The sequence below is a fragment of the Lygodium microphyllum genome, chromosome 8, assembly GCF_053477565.2.
Source record: "Lygodium microphyllum isolate KBCC chromosome 8, Lygodium_microphyllum_v1.1.10, whole genome shotgun sequence".
Lineage (NCBI taxonomy): Eukaryota > Viridiplantae > Streptophyta > Polypodiopsida > Schizaeales > Lygodiaceae > Lygodium > Lygodium microphyllum.
The window spans coordinates 141,690,129-141,703,658 of record NC_141142.1 but is presented as its reverse complement, the minus strand read 5'-3'; positions in this window follow the sequence as shown (position 1 = coordinate 141,703,658).

The following is a 13,530-nucleotide window of genomic DNA, read 5'->3' as shown; positions in this document are numbered from 1 at the left end:
TTCGGGAAGTATGGGCATATTGCCAATGACTGCTAGAAGAAGCAGGGCAATCAGAAGGGCAAACAGCATGGACATTTTGCTACGTCTAGTCAGTGAGATGATTTCTCAGGTGATAGACTGTTTGCCATGCAGTATGTAAAAGACAGGGCTATTGAAAAATGCACTGATGATGCAGTTTGGTACATTGATTTAGGGGAATCGACCACATGACCCCTCACAGTGATTGGTTTACTGATATGGTGGCTGAAAAACATGGCTATGTCTGTACAGGTGATGACACACAACATAGCATTGTGCGTAAAGGCAAAGTGCCTCTTGTGGTTCATGATGGTAGAAAGAAAAATTTGCATGATGTATTGCATGTTCCTTAGATTACGAAGAACTTACTGCCTATCAGAGCAGAACTTGCAGGTTAGATTCAATAAGCATGGCTGCTTTATTGAAGAGTTTGGCAATGGATGCAAGTTGATAGTTCGCGGACACAGGAATGGCAGAATGTTTACTCTTGATGCTACCTTGCCAGAGCTGAATTCAGCTATGTTTGCCCATGGTTCTGGCACTATCAGAGATTTGGAAATTTGGCACAAGAGAGTGGAGCATGTGAATTTGCAAAGTCTACAAATTATGTAGAAAAAACAACTTGTTATAGGTTTACCCAAGTTCCAATATTCAGATATTGGTCATGTATGCGATGCTTGCCAGTTTGGTAAAAAGTAGTCAAGGTTGCCATTTGTTAGGCATATAAGGCAAAGTACACGTCCGTTGCAGTTAGTGCACTCTGATGTTTGGGGGCCATCCCATAATGCATCTATGGGAGGCTCAAAGTATTATGTGACATTCATTGATGATTACAGTCACTATACTTGGGTTTACATTCTGAAGACAAAGGATGAGGTGTTTGCTGTTTTTCAGCAGTTTAAAAAGTAGGTTGAAAAGGAATTTGACTGATATATCTTTTGCTTGAGATCGGATAGCGGTGGGGAGTATGTGTCAAATGAGTTTGGCTAAAAATGGCATACGTAGGCAGCTTACCTGAAACTACACTCCTCAGCAGAATGGGGTAGCGGAAAGAAATAACAGGGTCTTGATGGAAGCTGCTCATGCCATGATGAATGAGAAGAAGATGCCGCTCTATTATTGGGCTGAGGCTGTCACGACAGCCATGTATATCTTAAATCGTACTCCCACTGCTGCAGGTATTCATGAGATGACACCATTTGAGAGGTTGTATGGCTATAAGCCGGATGTAAGTCACATGAAAGTCTTTGGCTGTCTTGCTTATGTGCACATTCCAGATGAGAAAAGGAAGAAGCTGGATCCAAAAGCACATAAGTTTGTTTTCATTGGATATTCACAGGAGAAGAAGGCATACAAATGCTATGATCCCTCTACCAGGGAGACTTTGGTGAGCAAGGATGTTATTTTTTATGAGATGGGTTCTTGGTATGTATCATCGGCTATAGTGCCATCGGATATGCCTTCCACTCATGTATCTACAGTTGATTTGCAGCAGAGCACTGCTATGACAGGTCCTAGTAGTCAGAGAGTATCCCCATGGACAGGGAGATTGAGGAGCTCACCGTCCACTGACACCAGTATGTCAATGAGGGGGAGATATGATGTCTTGGACAGCAAAGGAAAAGAGAAAGCTACTGAGGATGCATCTAGTATGATGACACCTGGTAGAATGACTTTTGGATATGAGTTTGCTGATACTTTAGACAGTGAACTTGGTATTCCGACTGTCTATAATCCTGGCACAAGGCAGAGCAGGTACATTCTGCCTCATGAGAGAGGGGAATCTAGCAGTGCACCATAGCCTAGACACTCGCAGAGGGTTAGATACCCTGTTGATAGGTTGACATACAATGGCTACTCTGCAAAGAATTATGCTTACATGACAAAAGTGATGGAGATCAAAGAACCAGGTACATATGCTGAAGCAGTGAAAAGAACTAGTGTGCAGCTATGGACGAAGAAATGAATGCCTTGGATGAAAATAAGACATGGGATCTTGTGCCAGAGCTTGAAGGGAAAAAGACCATTGGCTGCAAATGGGTCTACAAAATCAAGTGCAAGTCAGATGGCAGTGTGGAGAGATACAAAGCCAGGCTAGTCGTAAAGGGGTATGCCCAACAGTATGGACTTGATTATGAGGAAACATTTAGCCATGTTGCCAAGATGGCAACCATACACACCGTGATTGCTTTGGCTACTGCTAGAGGCTGGAAATTGCAGCAGATGGACGTGAAGAATTCCTTTCTTAATGGTGACTTAGCAGTGGATGTCTATATGGTTCAGCCGGAAGGGTATGTTCACCCTGATTTTCAGCATTATGTATGCAGGCTGAAAAAGGCATTGTATGGGCTGAAGCAGGCTCTGAGAGCTTGGCATGCTAGGATCAGTAACTACTTGCATAGATTGGGATTTGCTGTTGGTAGGGCTGATCAAAGTCTATTTATGAAAAAGACAGAGACAAAGGCTTGGTAGTGCTAGTTATCTATGTTGATGACCTGATAATCACAGGTGATGATGATTTGGGGATACAACATGTTATGCAGATGCTGAAATTTGAATTTGACATGAAAGATCTAGGTGAATTGAAGTACTTTTTGGGTATTGAGGTGATCAAGGCTGAAAATGGTTTATGGCTGATGTAGACACACTATGCCATGGAAATGCTGAAGAAATATGGCATGGCTGAATGCAAACCATTAGATACACCTCTTGATCAAAATGTCAAGCTAGACATGAGCACTGGAGCTGAAGTAGAGGATGTGACTATGTACGGGCAGATTTACTTGACCATCACTAGGCCTGACTTGAGCTATGCTGTAGGGCTCATAAGCCAATTTATGCAGAAGCCCATAAAGCCATACTTGGATGCAGTTAGACGCATTATGAGATCTGTTAAGTCCACTGTAGAGTGTGGGTTGTTTTATGTCAGAGATAAGCCCTTGAAACCCATTGGATACACGGATGCAGATTGGGTAGGATGCTCATATGACCGTAGATCTACGAGTGGATATGCTTTTGGATTTGTAGCGCCATGATTAGCTAGAGCAGCAAGAAGCAGCATACGGTTGCTTTGTCGAGTACTGAGGCAGAGTACAGGGGTGCTGCATTGGCAGCATGTGAGATTTCATGGCTGTTCAAGCTTATGGCTGATTTGGACATACAGGTAGATGCTCTAGTGAAGTTACTATGCGATAATCTAAGTAGTGTACTCTTGGCCATGAATCCAGTATATCATGCTAGAATGAAACACATAGAGATACACGATCACTTTATCAGAGGGATGGTTCTTGCAGGACGAGTTGATCTCATGCATGTAAAGACTGATGAGCAGGTTGCGGATATCTTTACCAAGTCCTTAGGTAAAGATAAGTTCAGTGTTTTTAGGCAGCTGCTTGGTGTGCAGATGTTTTCTTGAGCTTGAGGGGGAGTGTTAAGACTTCAAGATCGATGTACTATCTTTGGTATGACCATACCCGACACTTGAGTTGTCCAACTATACTACATGATGCAGACATTAAATAAGTTGGTGGTTAGGACTTAACTTGTAAACGCCCCGAACAACGTAGTATGCTTAACAATTATGATATTCGCTTGTTTTCGAGACTTAATATAAAAGAGAATGAACACTTAAAGCTGAAAGTGAAAATTACTCACAAAATTACAGTCATGAAAATGTAAAAGTAATGGAGACAAGATTGAGGGTTGAAGATGGGCAACCCCCCCCCGAAGGAATGTATTTCTGCTCAACCCAAGTCCCTTAGGGAAGAGCTCAGTTACAATCAACCTGAGAGTGAGAAGAAGTAATTCTCACTCTCACAAGATCATGCAAAGATGTACAAACACACATGCATTATCTATTATGCAATGATAAAAACTGATTTCTTTACAGTATGAGAGAAGAAAAAGGGGAATTCAGCCTTTCTCCATCGTTGATCAGCAGTACATGGATAGGGCTTGCTTCTTGTAGCTAAAATGGAAGAAAGAGCTCAAGAAGGAGGTGCTGTAATGAATTTACAGGCTTGCTGTCTTGTAAAACAACAGTGATAGAAGAGAGAATATGGAGGAATTTGATAATGGAGAAGTGGGGGATGATGATGGGGATGGATGGGGCCAGTTTCTGGCTATCTGTGGGTTCTTTACATGAGTTTACAGCAAAGAAAAATGATGTTGAATGAAGAAAAACGAGCTCTTATTTATAGGAGAGGGGAGAGCTAGTACAAAAGGGGAAAGTGGAGTAGCACAAGACAAGTGTCCAGCCACATGTCATGAGATGTGACAAGTGGTGGAACACTTGGAAACTTGTGTGACAAGTGTCTTGACACTTGTCTCTTCTCTATGGCCTTCCTTTTTGGGTTGAATACTGTCAAGAATAGAAACAATCAAATTTAGTAAGCACAGTCAGAGTACAGAACTTACTATTTTTTGAATGACATCCCTATTTTTTAGGACTAGCATTTTTAGGCTAATTCGAGGCTCCTAAAATTTAGGGACCTCCTAAAATTTAGGGACCCCCCCAATATGGGTATCATATGAAAGCTTTTTCCGTGTACATCGCAAAAATGGTATCCGAATCTTCATGTGACTTTCCTATGCAAAGAAATGTGCATTTCAAGCTTTCAGCCCACACATGCACATTATACAAGCATTTCATGATCATGCCATCTTGTTGATTGTAACTGTCTGTTCTGGTGGATCTAGCCCACACTTCAAGGCATCAATCCTTTCTGTGTGCGAGTCTAACCCTGATATGCGTGAGTTCTAGTCACAGGCGCCCAATCGGGTCATATAGGTGGAAGTGTGAACTATCTTTTCTCTAACCCACCGTGTAGGTCCACCATAACCTGTGACCACTCATCAGTGGCCAGCTCCAATGCACTTTTCTTTATATCTAATTAGTGCAAAGGAAATAAATTTAATAAATCATTATATAGACAAATTAATAAAAAAGGATACAAATTCTGTTTCTATAGAGTTGTGACAGCCCTCTGGCTTTTATTCAGCTGTCCTCAGCTGAAAAGCTTCTTGATATTGCTGTAGAATATCTGGGTAATCCTTCATGAATTTTTCATCTACCCACTGTGCATCTGTTGTGGGTAGATTCTTGAATTTTAGCAAGAATTTTCGTGTCACAAGGCCACTTCTCGTGGTTCGATCCTTGAGAAACAAAATCTTTTCAGGTTCCAAGAGTTGCTCTGTTTCTTCAACTTCTGGGGGATCTTCAGTAATGGGTTCCTTTGGTTCTGGTCCTATGTAAGGTTTTAGCAAACTTACATGAAAAGCATTGTGTATTTTCCAATGAGTAGGAAGCTCAAGTCGATAAGAAACTTCATTTATTTTCTCAATCACTTTGAAGGGTCCAAAGTATCTACTGGAGAGCTTTGGAAAAGATGAATTTTGACCAGAACCTTGTTTGAGCCTGCTTTTATCAAACTTTAGCAAGACATATTGACCTTTTTCAAAAGCCAAAGGTCTTCTTCGTTTATCTGCTTGCTTCTTTTGTCGCTCTTGGGCAACTTTGATAGTGGCTCGAACTTGATCCATTGCAGTTTTTAAATCTGAAGCAAACTCATCAGCAGCAAAAATCTTATCTTTAGTGCGAATAATTGGAGGAGGAATCACTTTACCCTGTACTATTTCATTTGGAGCTTTCCCTGTGGATGAGTGCACTGTATTGTTGTAAGCAAACTCCAATAATGGAAGATATTTCTCCCATTGTGACTTATGTTCACTAACATAAGCTTTCAACATATCCAAAAGAGTGAGATTCATCACCTCTGTTTGGCCGTCAGTTTGAGGATGAAAAGCTGAGGAGAACTTTAAAGTGGTTCCCAAATTCTCAAATAAAGCACGCCAAAAGTTACTTGTGAATTTGGAGTCTCTATCTGAAATGATCTCAGAAGGCATACCATGTAATCTGAAGATATGTTGAATGAAAAGTCTTGCAGCTTGTGCGGATTTCAATGTTTTATGACATGGAATAAAATGTGATTGTTTGCTGAATCTATCAATTATGACCCAAATCATATCATGACCTTGAGGTGTTCTTGGAATACCTGAGATGAAATCCATTGTGATAGATTCCCATAGATCTTTGGGCACTGGAAGAGGTTGTAACAATCCTGGAATCTTCTGCCTATCATATTTGGATTTTTGGCATACCAGACAAGCCTCAATGAAGTTATGTGTATCTTTTCGTAATGTTGGCCAATAAAAGTAGCGCTCAATTGCACTTAGAGTGGCTGCCCTCCCTCTATGCCCTGCATAAGGGGGTTCATGACTTTCTTTAAGCACCTTTTGTCGAACAGGAAGAGTGACACAAAGGCGATTGTTCATGAGAAGGTAACCGTCTTTGATGGAATAATCTGGATGAGAACCTCCTTGCTGTAAATTTGACCAAATTGCTACAAAATCAGTATCTTCATCATAAGTATTCTTCATCGTTTGAAAATCTTCATAATGAGCCACTGTAATAGTTGCAATGCGAGGCACTCTAGAAAGTGCATCAGCAACTACATTTTGTTTCCTTGGAGTGTACATAATTTGAAAATGAAACATCGACAAGAAATTTTCCCATCTTGCATGTTTCTCCTGCAAATGCTTTTGAGTCTTGAAATACTTCAAGCTTTGATGATCGGTTTTAATAAGGAATTCATTACCTAAAAGATAATGTTTCCATATCTTTAAAGCATGAACCACTGCTAAGAGCTCCTTTTCATAAATGTCATACCTTTTCTCTACATCATTTAGACGGCGGCTTTCAAAGGCTACGGCATGGCCTTCTTGATTTAGCACTGCACCAATACAATCACCGCAAGCATCTGCTTCCACCACAAATGGTTTTACCAGATCTGGAATGATAAGAACAGGTCCAGAAGTAAGAGCTGTTTTCAGCCTTGTGAAGGCTGCCTTCTCTTTTTCCTTCCATTGGAAAGAGATCTTCTTCTTTGTAAGGTCATGAAGTGGAGAAGCCATATGTGCAAAATGCTTGATGAAGCGGCGGTAATAAGAACATAAGCCAAGAAACGATCGCACCTCATGTACATCACGAAGATGAGGCCATTCTTGGATTATCCTGATCTTTTCAGGATCCATCTGAATCCCTTCAGAAGAGATGACATGCCCAAGGTAATTTATTTTATGCATGAAAAATTCACTCTTTTTACCATTTACCAAGAGTTGATTTTGTTGTAGTAATTGTAGAACAATTTCCAAGTGTTGATGATGCTCCTCTTCATTCTTGCTAAAGACAAGAATATCATCAAAGAAAGTACCGACATATTGTCGATGCTCTCTAAAGATGCGCTCCATCATTCGATTAAAGGTGGCTGGTGCATTGGTTAATCCGAAAGGAACCACCAAGAATTCATAAAGACCGTATGAAGTGCGGAGAGCAGTTTTGTGTACATCTTGTGGTATTACCCTAATTTGATGGTAACCACTCTTTAGATCAATGCGGCTGAAAACCTTTGAGCCTCCTAGACGATCCAAAATGTCGTCAATTCTGGGAATAGGAAACCGATTCTTCACAGTGATTTTGTTGAGGGCTTGATAATCAATGCACATCCTGAATGTGCCATCTTTCTTTTGAACAAGAAGAACCGGTGAACAAAATGGTGAGCTACTTGGCCTAATTAGCCCACGGTTGAGTAGGTCTTCGACTTGCTTTCTGATTTCTTCTTGTTGAGGACGGCTCACACGGTATGGTGCTATATTAGGAGGAGAACTGCCCGGGATAATATCAATATGATGGTCTTCTGGCCTTTCTGGGGGAAGCTGATAAGGAAGATCTTCCGAAAAACAATCTTTATACTTTTCCAAGAGCTGAAGTTGCTCTTGGTTTTTAGCATTCATATTATCTTTTACATTAGTGACATAAAGCAGACAACATTGAACACAATCCTTAATTGCTCTAGAGACTTGCATATGGCTTACCATAGGTATGGTGTCTCCAGAAACTCCAGCTTGGATCTCGTACTTCTTGCCTTTGTTGGTGAGTTCTACCTTCTTTTTCTAAGAGAAGATGGTTGAATCTACTCTATGATTCTAGGGCATGCCAAGAATCACATCGCAACCATCAAGGTCTCCGATACAGAAGGTATCTTCATCACTGTAGCCTTGAATTTGAAACTTGAGCTTGCCAATGTAGGGTATCACAGTCTTCACTGTGTCACCTTCATCAGCATTTAAAGCTTGGCGAACTTCTGCCGGAGTGTCCATCTCTTCGTTCTTTAATCCAAGCTCTTTAGCTAATTGCAAGGAAATGATATTTTCATTCGCCCCAAGATCTATCAAGAATAGTGCTTGCTTACCTTGCAACTGTCCCCAAGCTTTTAATAATTTGCGCGTCTCTGGAGTGTGAGTTGTGTTTGCAACTACATCACTGATAGCATTGATTTTCACTGGCGACTTAGGCTTGTTGTCAGAAACCTTGCTTTGTCCCTTGTTTGGACATTGCTTCGCTATGTGGCCTGTTTGTCCACATTTAAAGCACTTCCCTTCTTTCATGAAGCGTTGCTTTTCTTCTTCGGAAAGTTGCTTTGCTTGTGGGTATAGATTGGAGCGAAATTGAGGAGCATTAGGAGGTGCATAGGGCTTCATCTTTTTTTGATTTGATGGCTGCTTTTGCCACTATTTTTGTCCTTCATTTGGGGTTGAATACTCCTCATCATCAGCTACTCTCTTCTTATCATTCTTTTGGAATGATTTGTTGCCATTGTGCTCCATTTCCCATGTCTTAGCATGGTCAATGAGTTCCCTGAGACTAGAACAATGATAATGATTAAGAGCAGTACGAAGTTTAAAATGCAAACCTCCTTGAAACTTCCTAAGCTTTTCCGAACTGCTGATCTTCTTGAAATGTTGGACCTTCAAAAGTAGCTCCCAAAATCTCTTGGTATAGTCACCAAGTGACTCATTTTTCCTTTGCCAAAGCCGATCCCATTCCATTTTTACATCTCTTTTGAAATGAACAGGAAGAAATTGGCTTTGTATCAGGCGAACAAAGGACCGCCATGATTTTGGGGCAGCATGATCATATTCCAACCCCGTCCACCAAGTATGGGCTAAGTCGGTTAAATGTAAAGTTGCAAACTTAATCTTTTCTTTTTCTTTATACTTGTCACGACCATACAAAATTTGAAATTGACGAATAAACTTCAGAAGAAGATCAGGATTTCGGGAACCATCATACATACTGAACTTGATATTCTTTTCAAGTTGAGATAGTGACTTAGTCTTCTTCTTCTTCTTATGCCTTCGTCCATGCTCAGATCTTGAGGTTGAAGATGATGAAGTGCTTGATGGGGATGAAGATGGAGACGAGGGTGAAGAATGTCGATGCCTTTGACGATGATGAGGTCTTCCACGAGAAGGGTGTGACTCTTCATTACTAGAAGAGGATCCATCAGAATAGGCGCCAAATGACTTTGAAGAAGAGGATGAGCTTCGACGCGATCTCTTTCTTTGTCTTGAAGTAGAATGGGACTGCCTCTTAGAAGTAGTTGGACTTCTTGATCGGCTCCTTTCATTGGTATGTGGAGCCCCGAGAGAAACACCAAGGAAAAAGGAATTCTCTTGCAAGAAAATCTATCTTGTAACATCAACAAGCTTGTTTATCATGTTTCATATGATCACAATGAAGAAAAGAACACCAAGCACAACAAATCTTCATACAGCATCATGTAAATCTCCCACGGTTTTTAATAGAATCAACCATATTCTTCAACATCTTCACAAAATCCATCAATAGAACAAAGAAAGCAAAGAAATACACCATCTTTGAATGGAAATACATCACATAGTATTCATCTTCAATATCTTCATAGTCTTCTCTCTCAATCTCTCATATACAATCACTTTGTTTCAGTAGAATTGGCTATCTCTGACTCTCTCTATCACACTCCATCAATAATACATCATATCCTCACTACAATCTCTCAAAAATTACTCTCAATAATCACTCTTAGGTCGTGGATACTCCTCCCAAGAGGTATGTCTGATATGAAGAGTCACCAGAGCCACTACAGTGTCTCTTCACAGCTCACTACTGTCACTTCACTCTAGTCTTCTCTTGAGTCTTCAGCAGCTACTTCTTCCACTTCTTTCAGCTCTTTTGCACTTGTATTCACCTCTTTCCAAGGCTAGAAAACTTTCCCCAAAAGTCACACATACATCCCACAGAACACTTATAGAAGCATACAGAACAGTCTACAGAACAGTACCAGAACAGAGACAGTACAGAACAGAACAGAAACAGAACAGAAGCAGAAGCTCTACAGAAGACCTACAGAAGGTTACAGAAGGTCATCAAAACTACATAACTCATTCTCAAACCATTTCAAACTCTCACAAACCATTCACTAAACTTTCACAATATCTCATTCTTCATCAATCAATACTCCATCCCTCCTTACAGAAGACAATCAGAACAAAACAGACCAAAACAGAGCAAAACAGAAGGTATACAGAACCATTCAGAACCTATCAGAATATCACAAAACCACCAACAAGCATCACGAACTTCCAAAACACAATCATTATCATCCAAAACACTCTCAAACCACTTCCTAATCAATCAATCATCCCATAAAATCAACCATTCAGCTCTCAAAAGCAACAAAAATCAGCCAAAAAACAAGTCATTTCAACACTCAACATATCCCCACACTTAATAAGGAAGCGTCCTCGCGACCCAGGAAAAAGGGAATACAAGTTCATAGAAAAGCTCAACTTTGATCTTCAATATCTTTTCAAAAAGAATCCATCCACCACGACCCCATCTTATAACCTGTTTCTGATATAAAAATACAAAGAAAGGAAAACTCTTTATACATTAACACCTCTTATCAAACTAAAAATCACAACAAATTTGTAAAGGATATAAGAGTTTGCTTCTTCTTCATCAGCATCAGCTTCAACTCTCCACCCACGACCCCATCTCTACAAATCTCCAAAACATAGCTCGTACACAAGATCCAATAGGAAACCACCACGTTCGTTTGACATAAATGAACTCACAACACAAACACTAATACACAACACAACCATCTGAATGACTTCTTCAAAAAGAAGAGTTTGGCATTAAAAAGCTTGCACCATACATTGGAAAGGTATCAATGAAGATGATCCCTCTTAAAAGATTGATGTTGTCGGAATCGATCCATAGATAAGGATTCATCTACAAAGTTTTTAGGAGGATTTTGAAAAAATTGGAGACAGCACATCCTTTCCAACAGGACCAAGTATCTGCTAGGCAAACAGAGGGCATGAAAATACAGTATCTCCAGCTGTTGAGAATCAATGCTAACATTGACATTCATGCACAACTTTGGAATAGGCTTTGAATCAGTATGAGAGTGCCTATGCATATACGCCAGGTACCAAGCAAAGTGAGCAGTTAATCTCACTGAGGGATCTGCAGACTGTGAATATTGTTGGGCAAAATGAACATAGTTTTGATAAGCTTGACTGGAAGCTGTCCATTCCCCTGGAATTACTGGCCAATTAATCTGCGGTCCTGTAAGGCAATCATCCGAACTCCATCCCCTTCTTCTGGAAATCTGATTATCAAAACCGTCACAGTCACTAACCAACTGAGGTGGTTGAGATATGGAAGTGTTAGGAGAGGGTAATGGAATAAGGGAAAGTGGATGTAGGGAAGGATAGGAAAAATCATAAAAGGAAGAAAAGGTTAAAGAAGGAGTGGCAGAAATTTGGAAGGAATCACTAAGGAACGGTGTTAACTGATAAATAGGAAATGTAGAGGGTACGTTAACGAGGGGTGAAGGACAGGGTGGAGAAGGGGAAAATACCCTATCCTCAATAAAGGAACAATAAGTGAAAATAGGAATTTGAGGGAAATTGGAAGGTTGGAAAAGAAGTGGTAAAATTACTGTGGAATTAGTTTGACAAAGGGAAATATATATAGCATAGCGGTGAGCCAATTGTTGGTAATAAAGGAGGGTAGGAACAGAAGGTCCTAAGAGAGATCGTCTATGATAGGCATCAAAGAAGATAGCATCAAATGGATTATGTTTGGAAAGATAGGTTAAGACATCCATCCTCAGTTGGTTAGTACTCTGGTTAAAGGTAGGAGCTGTGTTTTGTCTTTGATTGAGGACCACCGAATCAATCATAGGATGCCACGAAGTATCCTGACAATCAGCTACTTTGGAGGAATAACTTTGAAACATATCAGCTATGCGCAACTCCAAATGATTGACATATAGAACAGCCTGTAAGACCACATCCCCCACATACCATGCCATATCTACCTCATCTGGGATTAACAAGTCTCCTCGGAGATACATGTATGACATCAACATGGTGTCTGGCGTGACAGAATCCTCAAAGACCATTCTGACTACCTCTGTCAACAACTCAGCAGACCAAGCCCCGCTCCAGCCATCCTCTGGAAAAGGTAAATCCATCGTGGAAAGCTTCATATAGAAGACCAACTTCTGTAAGTGGTAGTGGACAAAGAAAGAATGGTCTGGTAAGACACAGTCCTGAAACTGCTCAAAGGTAGACCATACCAAGTCCATTCTGGACTGCAATCTTTCCACTTTGTCTTGGAATAGAGGGCACAAAGTAGCCTGTCTCTGTAGGGCAGCCAAATCCTGCTGTGAAAGAGAAGGAATTAATGGAACAGGAGGGCTTGGAGGAACAGAGCGGGACTTTGCAAGCTGATCTTGCAACTGCTGGATTTGGAAGGCTTGGTTGGCCACTGTGTCATTAGCAGTCTGTAAAGCTGAAAGCTTGTCATCTAAAAGAACTTGGAATTCTTTCGCTTCGCTGGACATCCTCTCCTTCTCCGCTGAAAGGCTAGTAACCTGTGACTGAGCCTCGAATAACTGGGTCTTCAATGAAGAAATCTCATCGCTTTGAGTGGCAACCAGTTGGGTTTGCTGTTCCATTTGCTTAAATAGATCTGCTAGGGTATCCTTAGTAGAAGCTAACTCAGATGTTGCCTTATGCAACTGGTCTTTGGACTGCATGAGCTCCTCATAGAAAGATGCGTACAGCTGTTGAACATAGGCTGTCACTGACAACTCAATGGAACTTTGAATATCCTTGCAGAGGAAAGGAATGGCATCTCCTGAGACGAGACTGTTCAGGGAAGGAACTGAGATCTCCAAGGATCCTTCTCTATGTGCTCTGAACAGGTTATTGCAAGTGAGATACCCAGGGAGTTCACTGCCAGAAGTAGCAGGGATAGGCACTGAGGGAAGTACAACAGGGGCTTTGTCCGCTACCCTCTTCAAGCGTTTGCGCTGTATGACCAGGGGAGGCGGAGAATCATCATCCTCAATGTCAATAGGTGCTGACTCTTCTGAAGGTGGAGGAGGAGGTACTGGATCTGATGGAGGAGGTGGAGGCACAGTCTTCTGTAAACCTGAATAGGTCAAGAAGGCAGACAAATATGATCCATAGGTAACATTGGTAACATTACCCCTCGTGACTTTAACAAAATGCTGATCCATTTTAGTAAGGAGGTATGTGCTCCAATCAATG